Here is a 15,195-nt window from a genome sequence, read left to right on the forward strand (position 1 = left end):
GTTATAAGATATGTTATGACATGATATGCATGCTAGAGTAGGCTAGGTATTACTATTAGGACTAGAGTGGCCTGATCTGTGATGCCTTAGCCTAGGAGTTACTGCTACTATGAGATGCTTCGAGAGTAAGTAGGTAGCAGCGAGGAACTTATGAGTGGTTTACTAGAGAGTAGCCTGAGTTTAGTGAGATATGGAGTACTGGTGACCTGGGATCCAAGGAGGAGGACTTAGGGTGAATACTGATGCGGTGTGGACGGTAGTATAGGACCCTTACTACTGAAGACACCGGAGCAGTGCGCACTCTAAGTAAGAATCCTTTGGGTACTAAGAGAGCAAGTAGGGTCGAGTATCGAGTGCGAATATACTCGAGCGAGTCTCTGATTCCTTTTGTGTTGTATTTCAGAGACATCATGGTTGGGACGCGCCATCACCCAGGGGGCAGTGGCACCAGTGGTACCAGTGATGAGGAGATCCGTAGGCTGATTCACGAGGAGGTGGCCGCGGCCATCCGAGCTGAGATACCAGAGATGTTCGGGTCTATCAAGACCACGTTGATCGAGACTTTTGATGAGCGGTATGCTGCTCTCACAGAGGCTGCTGTTGCTGCGGCCACCGCAGCCGTCGCTGCTGCCAGGCCGCAGGGGGGTGACTCGTTGCTGTACCGAGAGTTCAGCAACACGAAGCCACCAGAGTTTGATGGGACGCAGGATCCGATTGCTGCGATGAGATGGGTTTCTGATATTGAGGGCTGCTTTTATACGTGTTCTTGTCCGGAGCATCTGAGAGTTCGGTTCGCGCTGAACCAGCTTCGCTTGGGAGCGAAGGACTGGTGGAAGTTTGTGACAGCGCACTACACACCTGCAGAGTCTGCCGCAGTGACCTGGGAGAGGTTCACCGCTATGTTTCGTGATGAGTACGTTCCCCCGGTGGAGAGGGAACGTTTGGCCCAGGAGTTTCTGACCCTCAAGCAGGGTACTGAGTCTGTTGCTGTGATCACCAGGATGTTCCATGAGAGGGCGATGTTTTGCCCTGAGCACGTGTCTACCGAGCAGGCACGTATGAGTCGGTATCTGAGTATTCTGAGGAGGGACATACGAGAGTTCGTGGCGAACTCGTCATACCGGACATTTGCTGAGCTTCAGGCAAATGCCCGGAAGAGGGAGATAGAGATAGAGACTCAGGCTAGAGAGGAGGCGGAGTCTCAGGGGAGAGATCGGCGACCGACACAGTCCCAGCCGGCAGCCAAGCGGGCCAAGCCCGCCGATTCGAGATCAGGGAACCAGAAGGGCCGCACTTGTGGCAAGTGCGGCAAGGGTCACGAGGGAGTTTGTAGAGCAGGGTCTTGCTACAAGTATGGCAAGGAGGGGCACATGGCCAAGGATTGCCCCAAGGGGTTCGCAGTTTGTTTTCATTGCAACCAGACCGGACACCGGAAGGCAGAGTGTCCGCAGTTGCGAGGGTCAGCTCAGGGAGCTTCTCAGGGATCTGTCCCTGCTGCCTTGCGAGCTTCGGAGAGTCGGCCAGTGAAGGCCGAAGCGCCAAAGGCTCGCGGGAGAGCCTTCCAGTTGACAGCAGAGGAGGTCCGCGCAGCGCCCGATGTCGTGGCTGGTATGTATTCTTTCATCTACTTATTTTTGGATTGTGGTGTTATGCTTATATTGTGTTATGCGTAGGTACATTTCTTGTGTGTTCTGTACCTGCTTTGGTGTTATTTGACTCGGGTGCGAGTCGGTCTTTTGTGTTGTTAGCCTTTAGTCAGCACATCGGTACTCGTCGAGAGGCGTTGAGTCGACCTTTGCGAGTTTCCATAGCTGACGAGAGAGCAGTGTATGCCACTGATGTGATTCGAGGATGTGTACTCGAGATCTTCGGCGTTGAGTTTCCGATTGATTTGGTCCTGATTGCTATGGGAGATGTCTGTGTCATCGTGGGCATGGACTGGTTGAGAAGATTTGGAGCGGTTATCGACTGCGAGCGACAGCTGGTGACCATACGAGACCCTAGTGGGGGAGTTCTTACAGTTTATGGCGAGGGTACCCGTTCTGGGTCGGCATTTTGTTCAGCCGCAAGAGCGAGGCAGAGTCTACAGCAGGGTTGTAGTTGGTTTGTGGCTTATGTGGTGGATACAAGAGTAGGTGCAGAGAGACCGAGGTCGGTCGATGAGGTCCCGATAGTGCGTGAGTTCCCGAATGTTTTCCTCGAGGAGTTGCCGGGTGTGCCTCCCGAGAGGCAGGTGGAGTTCCGTATCGATTTGGTTCCGGGGGCAGCGCCTATCGCCAAGGCGCCCTATCGCCTTGCACCTCCAGAGATGCATGAGTTATCCTCGCAGCTTCAGGAGCTGCTGGGAAAGGGGTTTATACGGCCGAGTAGCTCGCCGTGGGGAGCGCCGATCCTTTTTGTCAAAAAAAAGGATGGTTCACACTGGATGTGCATTGACTACCGGGAGTTGAACAAGTTAACGGTCAAGAACCGTTACCCATTGCCGAGGATCGATGATCTGTTCGAACAGTTGCAGGGAGCGTCTTGGTTCTCCAAGATTGATCTGAGGTCTGGATATCATCAGATGAGAGTGCGAGATGAGGATATCCAGAAGACGGCGTTCAGGACTCGTTATGGGCATTACGAGTTCGTGGTGATGCCCTTCGGGCTCACCAATGCACCAGCAGCATTCATGGATCTCATGAACAGGGTGTGTAGACCGATGTTGGATCGATCGGTGATCGTGTTCATCGATGACATATTGGTGTATTCGAGATCCAGAGAGCAGCATGAGGAGAATTTGAGGGAGATCCTCGGAGTTCTGAGATCGGAGAGGCTTTACGCCAAATTCTCCAAGTGTGATTTCTGGTTGCGAGAGGTCCAGTTCCTGGGACATCTCGTTAATCAGAATGGGATATTGGTCGATACGGCTAAGATTGAGGCGGTAATGAGCTGGGAGGTGCCGAGGACTCCCACCGAGATCAGGAGTTTTCTGGGGTTGGCCGACTATTATAGGAGATTTATTAAAGATTTCTCTAAGATCGTCGTGCCTCTCACCAGGTTGACCCGGAAGGGCGTTACTTTTTCGTGGGGTCCTGAGTAGCAGGCCTCGTTTGAGACTCTTCGCCAGAGGTTGTGCGAAGCCCCGGTGTTATCCCTTCCAGAGGGAATGGAGGATTTTGTGGTATATTGTGACGCATCGATATCGGGGTTGGGTGCAATGCTTATGCAGAGGGGGCATGTGATAACATACGCATCGAGGCAGCTGAAGCCTCATGAGATGAGGTATCCCACTCATGACCTGGAGTTGGGGGCTGTGGTGTTCGCTCTCAAGATCTGGCGTCACTATCTGTATGGGGTTCGGTGTACCATATACACGGACCACAAGAGCTTGAAGTATTTGATGGATCAGCCCAACCTGAATATGCGCCAGAGGAGATGGTTGGATGTGGTAAAGGATTACGATTGTGAGATCCTGTACCACCTGGGCAAAGCTAACGTTGTAGCTGATGCCCTGAGCCGTAGGGAGGAGAGTGCCCCGATACGAGATGTTTGCTTGAGATTGACAGTGATGACTCTGGTGCTGGACACCATTCGGGAGGCCTAGGCAGAGGCCGTGAGACCGGAGAACCGCAAGAGGGAGCGGGTGATTGGGCAGGCACCTGAGTTCGTTACCGATAGCCGTGGGCTTATGACCTTTCAAAGTCGGGTTTGGGTGTCGTATACGGGCAGGACACGCATCACTTTGATGGAGGAGGCGCACAGATCGAGGTTCTCGATCCATCCCGGGGTCACTAAGATGTATTTGGACCTGAAGAAAGATTATTGGTGGCCCTGTATGAAGAGGGATGTCGCGTGGTTTGTGGAGAGGTGCTTGACCTGTCGCAAGGTTAAGGCCGAGCACCAGCGTCCGCATGGCAAGTTGCAGCCGCTTGATATTCCCCAGTGGAAGTGGGAACATATTTCCATGGATTTCATCACCAAATTGCCGAGGACCGCTAGAGGTGTCGATGCAATTTGGGTGATCGTCGATCGGCTGACGAAGAGCGCGCATTTTCTTGCCATCAGTGAGAGCTCTTCTGCTGAGAGGTTGGAAGAGTCGTATGTGCGGGAGGTGGTATCGCGTCATGGAGTACCGATCTCGATTGTGTCAGATCGAGATGTACGTTTCACTTCCTGGTTCTGGAAGAAGTTCCACGAGGAGTTGGGTACTAGATTGCATTTCAGTACCGCCTACCACCCCCAGACGGACGGACAGAGTGAGCGGACGATTCAAACGCTCGAGGACATGCTCCGAGCATGTGTGTTAGACTTCGGAGGAAGTTGGGACACGTATCTACCGTTGGCTGAGTTTTCCTACAACAACAGCCACCATTCGAGTATTGGTATGCGTCCCTTCGAGTTGTTGTATGGGAGGAGGTGTCGGACTCCCATATGCTGGGGAGAGGTAGGGCAGCGTGTGATGGGTAGCACCGAGATAGTGCTTCGGACGATAGAGCAGATACAGCAGGTTAGACAGAGGTTACTGACAGCCCAAAGTCGTCAGAAGAGTTACGCGGATAGGCGACGATCCGATCTTGAGTGCCAGGTGGGAGATTTCGTACTCCTGAAGGTATCTCGTTGGAAAGGAGTGATTCGATTCAGGAAGAGGGGCAAGTTGGGGCCCCGGTACATCGGTCCGTTCAGGGTGGCCGCTAGGGTGGGCAAGGTAGCATATCGGCTGGAGCTACATGTGGAGTTGAGCCAGATTCACAATACCTTCCACGTGTCCCAGTTGAGGAAGTGTATAGCCGACGAGTCGGCGGTGGTGTCATTGGAGGATATTCAGGTGGATGCGAGCCTGAATTATGCTGAGAGGCCGATTGCGATCCGGGATCGGAAGATCAAGGTTCTGAGGAACAAGGAAGTGCCCCTGGTGCAGGTCCAGTGGCAACATCGGAAAGGGTCCGAGCTGACCTGGGAGCCGGAGTTGGAGATGCGGGAGCAGCATCCAGAGTTGTTCGATGAGCAGGACTTCGAGGGCGGAGTCTGATTCTAGTGGGGGAGAATTGTAACATCCAGATTCCCAGGTATCTTATTTTATGTATTTTTATTGAATATTAGAGAGGGACTCGGCGAGTAGACGCTTAAACTCGCCGAGTAGGAACGACGTTTGCTGACTGTATTAAATGAATGGACTCGGCGAGTCCATGCGTGGACTCGGCGAGTCCGCGCTGTTAAGTGAAACCCTAATCCTTGGGGCCCGAGCCCTATTTAAATGCCTTTATGGCCTCCATTTGCGGCCAATGCACCCCAGAGGAACCCTAGAGAGAGCAGTAAGAGAGTTGAGAGCAAAAGGAGGCTATTTCTTCATCTTTTTGTGTGGTTTGGATTGAAGGAAGATAGGAGCACACATCTAGAACGTGAAGGGGACTGGATCTGAGCTAATCATCTTGTGGTATCATCTTTGGAGGTATAAACCTTTCCCATTTCGTGTTATATTGATGGATTTCTTGCTTTTAGGGTTTTTACCCTCATTTTATGGAAGATCTAGAGAGTATGAGGTCCACTTTGGGATTATGACATCAGATCTGGACCCATAGAGGTCCAGAGGACCTTTCCCACTCTGCTTTATGCTGATTCATGGAGGATTGGAGACTAGGTTGCCATTTCTAGTGTTATTTATCCATTTGAGGCTTGATATGGGATGCATGCACGTAAAGGTTGCACCTTTACGTGACTTTTGAGTATTAAAAGGATGGATCTACTGTTTGGTGAAGCGGATATGACCTCAAGAGATCTTTTGAGGGTTTTCATGGGAGGAACTCGCCGAGTCCATAAGGGACTCGACGAGTCGAGTCAGGTTGCCCAGCGACTCGCGACCTGTGACGACCCATGGAGCACCGGGTTGACCAGCGAGCCCAGGGAGGATCAGGGACGTAAAGTACAGACATGTACTCGCCGAGTCACTCTAGTGCACTCGGCGAGTCCGGTCAATGTTGACCGTTGACTTTTGTTGACTTTTAGGGTTTAGTCAGTGGTTGGTTTTATGAGCCATTAGAGGGGCAGATTGGTCTTTTGCCCTTCTTAGAGAACTTATAGAGAGGGGTTGACCTAGCCTTTAGAAGTTGTATTAATTAGAGTAATTATTTATGTGATTAGGCGAAGGCTAGCGCAGTAATTCAGAGTTCGAGATTTACCGAGTTACTCGAGGTGAGTCTTCTCACTATACTTTACCTAGGGTGGTAATTAGAGTTATGTGACAGAGTATTTTGTATGCTTTTGTATGATGTGATTCCTATGTGATTTATGCTATGTATGTTACAGAGTTTACAGAGTTAGGACCGGAAGGTCCACAGAGTTAGGGCCAGAGGGCCCACAGAGTTATGGGACTGGAGGGTCCCACTGAGACACATTGACCAGAGGGTCAAACAGAGTTATAGCCTCGAGTGGCTAATATGTGTTGTGTGTGGTATTTTGGGGAACTCACTAAGCATTTATGCTTACAGTGTTTTGTGTTATGTGTTTCAGGTACCAGTGAGGATCGCGGGAAGGCGCCGGCATGATCAGTACACACTATTGGAATTTTATCTATTATGATCTTGGGATGTGTTTTTATGGATTTGATATGTGATACATTGGAATTCGAAAATAACTTATGAATGACATTATATTTTAAAAAGTGAAAAATTGTTTTGAAATTTACGGTGTTACATTCTTCATGCTCCATGGGTTAAAACCTCCATGGAGTATCCATGGGTTATTCCATGGGTTTAGCCCAACATGAAGAACTATGGGTCAAAAGCCCACATATATAAGAATGAATGATTTACACAATCAATCCCCATATATTTAATTAGTCTCCTTTTGATCACAAAGTTAATTCCAAATTAATTCTTGATCAATACTAATTAAATAATATGATTTCATATTAATATATTAGAACTTATAATATATTAACAAATCATTAATATCATTTTCTCACAAAAGTCTATCCAAATTGTTCTGATGCCTTGCAACCCAAATGGACCATGCCAAGTCGGGTCGAATACATACCAATAATAATTTGGGCTTAGACATCTAATCCAACAGTCTCCCACTTGGATAAGTCTAAAACTATTATTGCGTATGATTCAAAAACCAGACTAGCAATCGTAGCGCTTAAAAGCTGTTGTCGAACTCTGAACAAATCAATGACGCGTCCATTAGATAAGAGATCATATATTCCTCCATTCTAGATATCATATGGACTGAGACATGGATTATAATCATTCTCTCTGTCCATTTGTTGTTTCCCGATTTCCAGTTTATGACGACAGACTAATTGAACAAATCAAATCAGTCCAGGCTTGGCCAAGCACTTCGGGGTGTCATCACTAAATCATAGAGGGGCCCACATATATCGCTTTTATCCCGTCAAGGGTAAAAAGACTGGATAAACTTCGACTCATATGCTTGTTCTACAACTTGTTGAATCATACACAAAGGCACGTTTTATAACATCGAGTTACCAATGCGTTTTCGTACAATCAATGTATAACCAACTCATAGTCAACAACTCATATCTCTAGGTTTGAAGAATATAAGATATTATCATCTCATGATCACTCGTGATAAAATCCATGAAGTGAGTCAAATGAGCGTAGGTTTAATCCAATACTCAGAACTTATGAGCACTCATGAATGTTGCAGCAACTCTTGCTATGTCCACTACCTTGGACATCTATAAACCAGCTTCATGACAATCTTGATTCATATCTACTTCCAACATATGACCGACTGTGGATGGTTTGAATAACTTAGTCATTCAGGAAGAACGACCTAGTTATTCTGGAAGTCAAAACATGCAAAGTGAAACACAAGAATAATCGAATCCAATATGGTCTCAGAACTTATGAATATAAATAGAACACCTTTTATTTATCACCATATTGATTACACATTATTCATTGCATACTGTTTCAAACTATCAACTTTATACTTGAATTAAAACAATAGCTGTCCCATGCTCCGAGCATGTACGCTATGTTTTCTAAACACTAGTCATGCCATACACCAAGTATGCACACTGTGTTTTTCCAAACATTAGTTATGCCATACACCAAGTATGCACACTAAGTTTGTCTATGATCTTTACTTTGTGAAATAGATCGATTGAACATAATTCCAATGATTCACATTTCATAATCCCAAATCCTTACCGCAAATGCAAGAATTCCAAATTCCTGCCATTTACCTAAATGTGTTAGATTCTAAACTTATATGCACTAATCCTCTCGTAATGACTATGCACACAGTCACAAAGACTTGGCAACAGACATTACATAGTATTCCAATGGAGATCATTCCATGGAAACGAAGTCTCAAATTCAAAGTACATTGCTTTGAACATGCTTCTTGCATTAAGTTTCCTAATCTTACACAAATTTAATGAATAACTTCCACCTATGGGAATATTTCCATATTCTCATTTTGACTATCACTTCTGACCAAGAGTTGCCTCTTTTCAGAATATGTCAATATGTTCCTCTCCAAAAATTAACAATATACTTCCAACTGTCCATGAGCAACCAATCTTTGGTAAACCTTAGATTGTCCTCGACAATTGCTTAATCATTTTAGTCATATCCAATTCTAGACTTTTCCCCTCTTAATGCCCTGAGCATTTGGAAAATTTAGAAAGGATGAATATTATAACACATGCAATCGATCCTATATCCGAAGCATATGGGATACAATTCATGATGTCTCACATAAAGACATGATACTAGACCAGTCTTTTTGCTATAATATTTCTATTTTTATTTTCCAAGTTCTCATAATCCAGATTATGAAAAAGGGATGCCGTAATCATAATCGAATTTTAGAACGCAAATAATGGACCCATATATAGAATTTCCATATGGTGAACCATTCCAGCATAAAATTCATATATATATATATATATATATATATATATATATATATATATATATATATATATATATATATATCCTTGACTAAAGATGACTAAAACCTCAATCTAAGCTTTTAGAATTGAAATGAAGTATTATTTCCTCTCCCTTAATTATAGCAAAAACAACTTTTCCCAATTGAACTTTTGTTTTTCTATAATTAACATTGCTAACTGGCAATACTTATCATAATTATCATGCTCCCACTAACATGATGATTACTAGCATAACACTTATGCTCCCACTAGCTTTGACATGTACTCAGAAATTAGCTGGACCTCTAGAACTCAATACTTTATTGACTTTCTTACCAAAGTTCAAAATTCTGATACGAGATGCTTTAATAAGACTTTATCAAAATCATACACCTTTCCTTAGATAACACACATGTGTGTCTAAACATTTTCAGAACTATGAAAAGGGATGCCGTAATCATAGTCTCAATTGTTTAGACCTTTGTCATTCCTCACAAGTCCATGTTAGTGTGCCGGTTAACCACACACGCTCCACTAACGACTTTGAGAATGCAAATATCACAATTGGTATCTACTTAAAACCACTTAGTGAAAGCGTTTCCTCACCATCATTTTCATGAATCGGAGAGAAACCTTATGACACTTAGATTTTATGGTGTATGTGTTCCTATCCATGTGAATTTGTTAAAACCATAATCACAAGACAAGGTTAGTGACAAATCCAAACTCATATGGATTGATCTTGTGCAATCTTAACTTCTTGCCACCTGGCAGCACAAGGGCCTGCCATTGCTTCCAAGTTGTTATGCAACCAATTGAGAACTCTCAGAACTCATATGCAAAGTCAACTTTAACTGGAATGGACATAGAAATAGGAATATGTCAACACGATAGGTTATAGACCTCACGTCGTGTGCTAGTGATAAACTACAGGTTTTTATTCTTGATTAGACTCTTTCAAGATCTTTTAGACTCCCACTGTCCTCTTGACATATAAGACTCTCTTGCCAAATATTCAGGAGATAGTGCGGATTCTTTATCAAGACAAACACTTCACACAATTGGCCTTAGTTGGTCTTTGTTTTATCCAAAACATCACAACTTACCAATTTCAAATGTACAAGAGTAGGACACATTTTACTCTCACATTTGACAAGTGTTATAAACCTTTCTTTAAGATATGTCACTCAAGTTACAATCTTGGAGTATGACTCTAAGAATTGTTTTGGAACGAAGTATGACTCATCTTCTTGATTTAACCATTTCAACAATTCATGACTCCTCTTCTTAGCCATAAGAATGCACTAAGATGTCCTTAAGGGATGAATTGTGATATGGTCTCACAATCATTAAGATGATCATAAAACATGATACTAAAGTACTCTCCCATCTTTTCAGATTTGAGAAACTTTTATCTTTCTGCCTAATTTGATTCTTCCCATTCGTTCTGCCATACATCGAAACTTTTCCAATGTTTCAGAATTATACTTAAACTATTAAGTATAACCATATTTACTAAACTTTAGTAAATCATGACGAATAGTCTTATCGATCTTTTGTGGTGGACTTGACCAGTGCACACGAATGCGTACTTGATCCCTTAGTCCTTCACTTGACTCACATATACATGTGAACAAGGAATTAGTCTTAATTTTCCAAAGATGAAAATTCTCATTCATCATACTATACAACTTGCATGATTCCAAGTTTCGGTCCAATTGAAACTTGGGTGATGAGAATCTTTCCTTATTTGGTAAATTTAGACACTACCACAAATGAAAGAATCAATTTCATATTTCCATTATTGCTAAAACATACAAACATCAATTTTTCATAAGTGCCATTGCAAGGAGATATAATAAAATAAAACAAAATTTTATTTATTTATAAAAATGCAGAAAAACTTTTTCCTTACAATGCAACTTTAAATGAAAACTATGCTATTACATATTTTTCTAGCAATCTATCATAACTCTCTAAGTAGTAGCTCAAGAATCCGATCTTCGAACCATGCGATTGAAATCCATCTTCGCGATCAGATTCATCATACTCTTTCTTTAAGTTCCCTTCCCTTTGCTTGATCCTGCCATACATCAAAATGTATTAAGAATCTTCAAATAGGAACTTAATTGAGTTAGATAGTGGACTTACCTGAAGCAAAGTCAAACTTTTTGACTAGACGTTCTCTCAGATCTTTCAGGTAGTTAAGGCAGCTTCGCAACCAATGCCCCTTCCTTTGGCAACAGAAACATATGGTCCTTTGGGAATGGCACACAGTACTATCTCAGACTTAGCCTTTCTCTTTACCATTTGGTCAACCGAGTTGACTATGGCCGATCGCTTTCCATTGGGAAGAAAAAGCTTTTCTAGATATCCAATGTTACCAATTGTCAATGTCCATGGTAGTTTGGGAAGTTGATCTACTAATAAAATTTGCTTTACCAGAGCTCCAAATCATTGTTGATTCAGCAGCACCAAGCAAACAGATAAGATCATTAAGGGTCATGTCATAGTCTGTTACATAGTAGTCCCAAAGGAACTCACTATGTGACTTAGAAAGTGATTGAACAACCAACTTTCTCAAGATTTTGACACCCAACTCTCCCGGCTTGTCAATATGTGACTTTATCTCCAAGATGTGAGCACACATAGACTTTGCTTGCCAATAGGGCTTGAGTGACTTTGAACTATTCAATAACTTTTGGGTTAGGGAGAATAATTGGAGGAGGTGGAGGGAGTGAAGAATGATTTCCGAGACATTATCTTCATTAGGAAAGCTTGTTCCAAGAGATTTGGGAATATCATAATTGTCTGAACCAGACACCTTTTGGGAGATATTCAAGATAGTTGATTTAAAGTCCTTAATATAACACCCAATATGAAATATTAAGGCTAGGACCCAACACAATATTTTATAACTTGGAAGAGGGATTCCGTAATCCAAGATATAGAATATTTGAAGGTAGGCGAATGACGATTCATCAATTTCCACCATGAAAAACGAAATAATTTATTAGGTTTTAATTGGATTTGAAAATCCTAGATTTTTTTTTTGAGATTCATTGAACTTTTCAATGGCATGTTTCAATCTCGATTGTGCCCTCTCAAATTTTGTGACTGGGATGCCGAGGATCACAAAACAAGGTGTGAATAACCATGCAAATATACTTGGTACCCTTAATATTTACCACTCAATCGATGTGCCGGTTAACCACACGCACTCCACCGATACTATGATAAACATTAAGTTACCCTTTGCCTACCTTGTTAAATCCAGGTTAGTGTGCCGGTTAACCATACATGCTCCACTAACGACTTAAGCAAAGTGCAAAGTGTAATTTCATGGGTTAGCACCAAATTCACATTTTCCTAAAGTAACTAAGATTGGGAATTTATAAAAGGTTTAGTTACTTTATATTTATCATTATACTTATAATGAAAATTATAGTCGTTGTCCTACCCGTTCGGCTAATGACCCTCCACCAGTCAAGGAAGCGGTGGGTGAGAGTGGACACCCATTAAGCTGCCATTTTATAGGCAACAACCTTATACCCCCCTTATAGACCGGCTTCGTGAATGAGGCCTACTAACGGTAAGACTGACTTGCTCTTATACATATATATTATTAACTTATAATACTATAAACTATAAGGGTTGAATTTTAACTTTTAAAATTCTAAGGGTTTAACTTGGAATTAAAGTATTAACAAATTCCAAAACTTGAGGGCAAGTTTTGAACTATTCAAAAACTTTTCAATTCCATAACTTATGTGTTTAAAGTAGTTTTAATGAAAAACTCTTCAAGTTCCATAACTTGAGGACAAGTTATGGAAGACTTTAAAACATTTAAAAATGAGACTCTCCATTTTTCATAACTTATGGAAATCTTATGAGTTTTAATAATCATAAATGTGACTTTTCATATAACTTGAGGACAAGTTACAAAAACACATATTATGAACAACTTTTAGATTAATTTGGATTGAAACATATTATCACATAACTTTTCTATTAATCTAAATCAACTCATAAGAACAAGATAATTCAAATCAAACAATTTTCATGTAATTAGCCTAACCATTAAACTAATACAAAACATGAATCTATTGACAATTATCTATGAAATTGGATTAGCATGAACATTACCACATCAAAAACAGGTTTACAAGTTTAAAAACAACTTAGGGTAATGTTCCTAGTCCAATTCCAGCCAAAAAACTCGAAAATATGCTGTCTGGGGGTCCAACTCGACGAGTTGGATGAATTTGTTCATGGACTCGGCGAGTCCACTGTCCAGAACAGCAGAAAATCGATTTTTTCAGCATTTTTCAGGAATTTGCATAAAGTATGATTGAAAACAAGCCTAAGCTCTGATACCACTGAAGGGTTTTGAGCATTCTAACACTCCTAAGGTGTACATGCAACCCTAAATACCTTGGATCTATGTTTTCTCTATTATACATGCAAATATCAATTTTCCAATGTATTGTTCTAACTAGCATAATATGAAGTACATATAATATAAATTCTAGTAGAATTACATACCTCTTTGTTGTAGCTTGATTCCATGGAGCTTAAGAGCCTAGTGCCTCAAATGTGACACCTCAAATGGTTCACACAACATCACCAACATCTTGGAATAACTTGAGAGAAAAGGTTCCTATGCTCAAATCGGCTAGCCCTCATGTGTACACACACTAGTGCCAATTTATTGAGCCATGGGGTCCTTATATATTGTGGCTATTAGGGTTACACCATGTAACTCATGTCTTTCCATATTCTTCATGCTACATGGGTTAAAACCTCCATGGAGTATCCATGGGTTACTCCATGGGTTTAGTCCAACATGAAGAACTATGGGTCAAAAGCCCACATATATAAGAATGAATGATTTACACAATCAATCCCCATATATTTAATTAGTCTCCTTTTGATCACAAAGTTAATTCCAAATTAATTCTTGATCAATACTAATTAAATAATATGATTTCATATTAATATATTAGAACTTATAATATATTAACAAATCATTAATATCCTTTTCTCACAAACGTCTATCCAAATTGTTCCGATGCCATGCAACCCAAATGGAACATGCCAAGTCGGGTCGAATACATACCAATAATAATTTGGGCTTAGACATCTAATCCAAAAATAATATGTCGACATATAACAGATAAAAACATACACAGATAAACATACAATATCACAGGTAGTCCTACAGATCTACCAAACTAGCATATCAAAACTAGCATGCATATATATTCCATATTCAACATATCAACGAATATCAGGTTGTCCAACCAATGGGCCGACCTTGGTGCCTTCGACTCGTAAGTACAGTGAGGAAAAGCTCACCTCTCAAGCTGAACATAACTTATAAGGCCCGACCCCGAATCTCAGCTCTCAACTCAATGCCTACATCCACCAAGTGACCAATTCCATCAAAATCCCAAAATACCCAAAATACCCTCAAAGTCAAACTTGGTCAAACACGGTCAAAATTGGTCAAACTCAAAGTCAACTGGTCAAAATCAATAAACCCACTGATTCAACCCAGCCGAGTCAACCCAACCAAGTTAACTCAACATGGGCTGACCCATGCGAGTACGCGGGGCATACTTCGGAGGTACGCTCAGCATACACGAGGCTACGCAAAAGACCACCATCGGGGTGCTTGACTGAGTACGCGGGGCGTAACCTCGCAACCCCAATTTCTTCATTAAGTGCTTAATGGCTTCCGCACTTAAGCCCAAACTTCAGATCAAAGGTCCAGAGGCATACTAGGGTCATAAAGTTTCCAACTTTATGACTTTACACGTCCATAAAGTACTTAACACAAGGTCTTAATCCATTAAGACCTTATACAAGATGCATGGAGCCAAACTAGCTAAAGGGGCCTCATTTTTATGGTTAAGGACCCCTCCTAGGGTCTGGAAGGACAACTCAAAATGAAAAGAACCACTCATGCACAAAAATGGGACTTTTGGGACAAGAAGAACAACATAAGGATCCCAAAATGAGATCTACTCAAACAAGGCATCAAGGTGAAGACTTTTTACCTTCTGGAGCTCCTTAGGAAGGTAATGATCCAAGATCCACAAGCTTGCTTCAACTTTTTAGCTCCTTGATGCAACTCCTTCTTCCTTAAACACACCAAAAACACATTTTTTTAGCTCAAACACACTCTTGAGGGGCTAGGGTTTTCCAAAAACGACTCAAAGGTTTTGGAGGCTGAAAAGGTGGGGATAAATGAGCCATAAGGATGTTTAAATACCCCTTAACCCCTAAAACTAAGTGTGACATCC

The sequence above is a fragment of the Lactuca virosa genome, chromosome 6 (assembly GCF_052849685.1).
Source record: "Lactuca virosa cultivar CGN04683 chromosome 6, Lactuca_virosa_CGN04683_v6, whole genome shotgun sequence".
NCBI classification, from domain to species: Eukaryota; Viridiplantae; Streptophyta; class Magnoliopsida; order Asterales; family Asteraceae; genus Lactuca; species Lactuca virosa.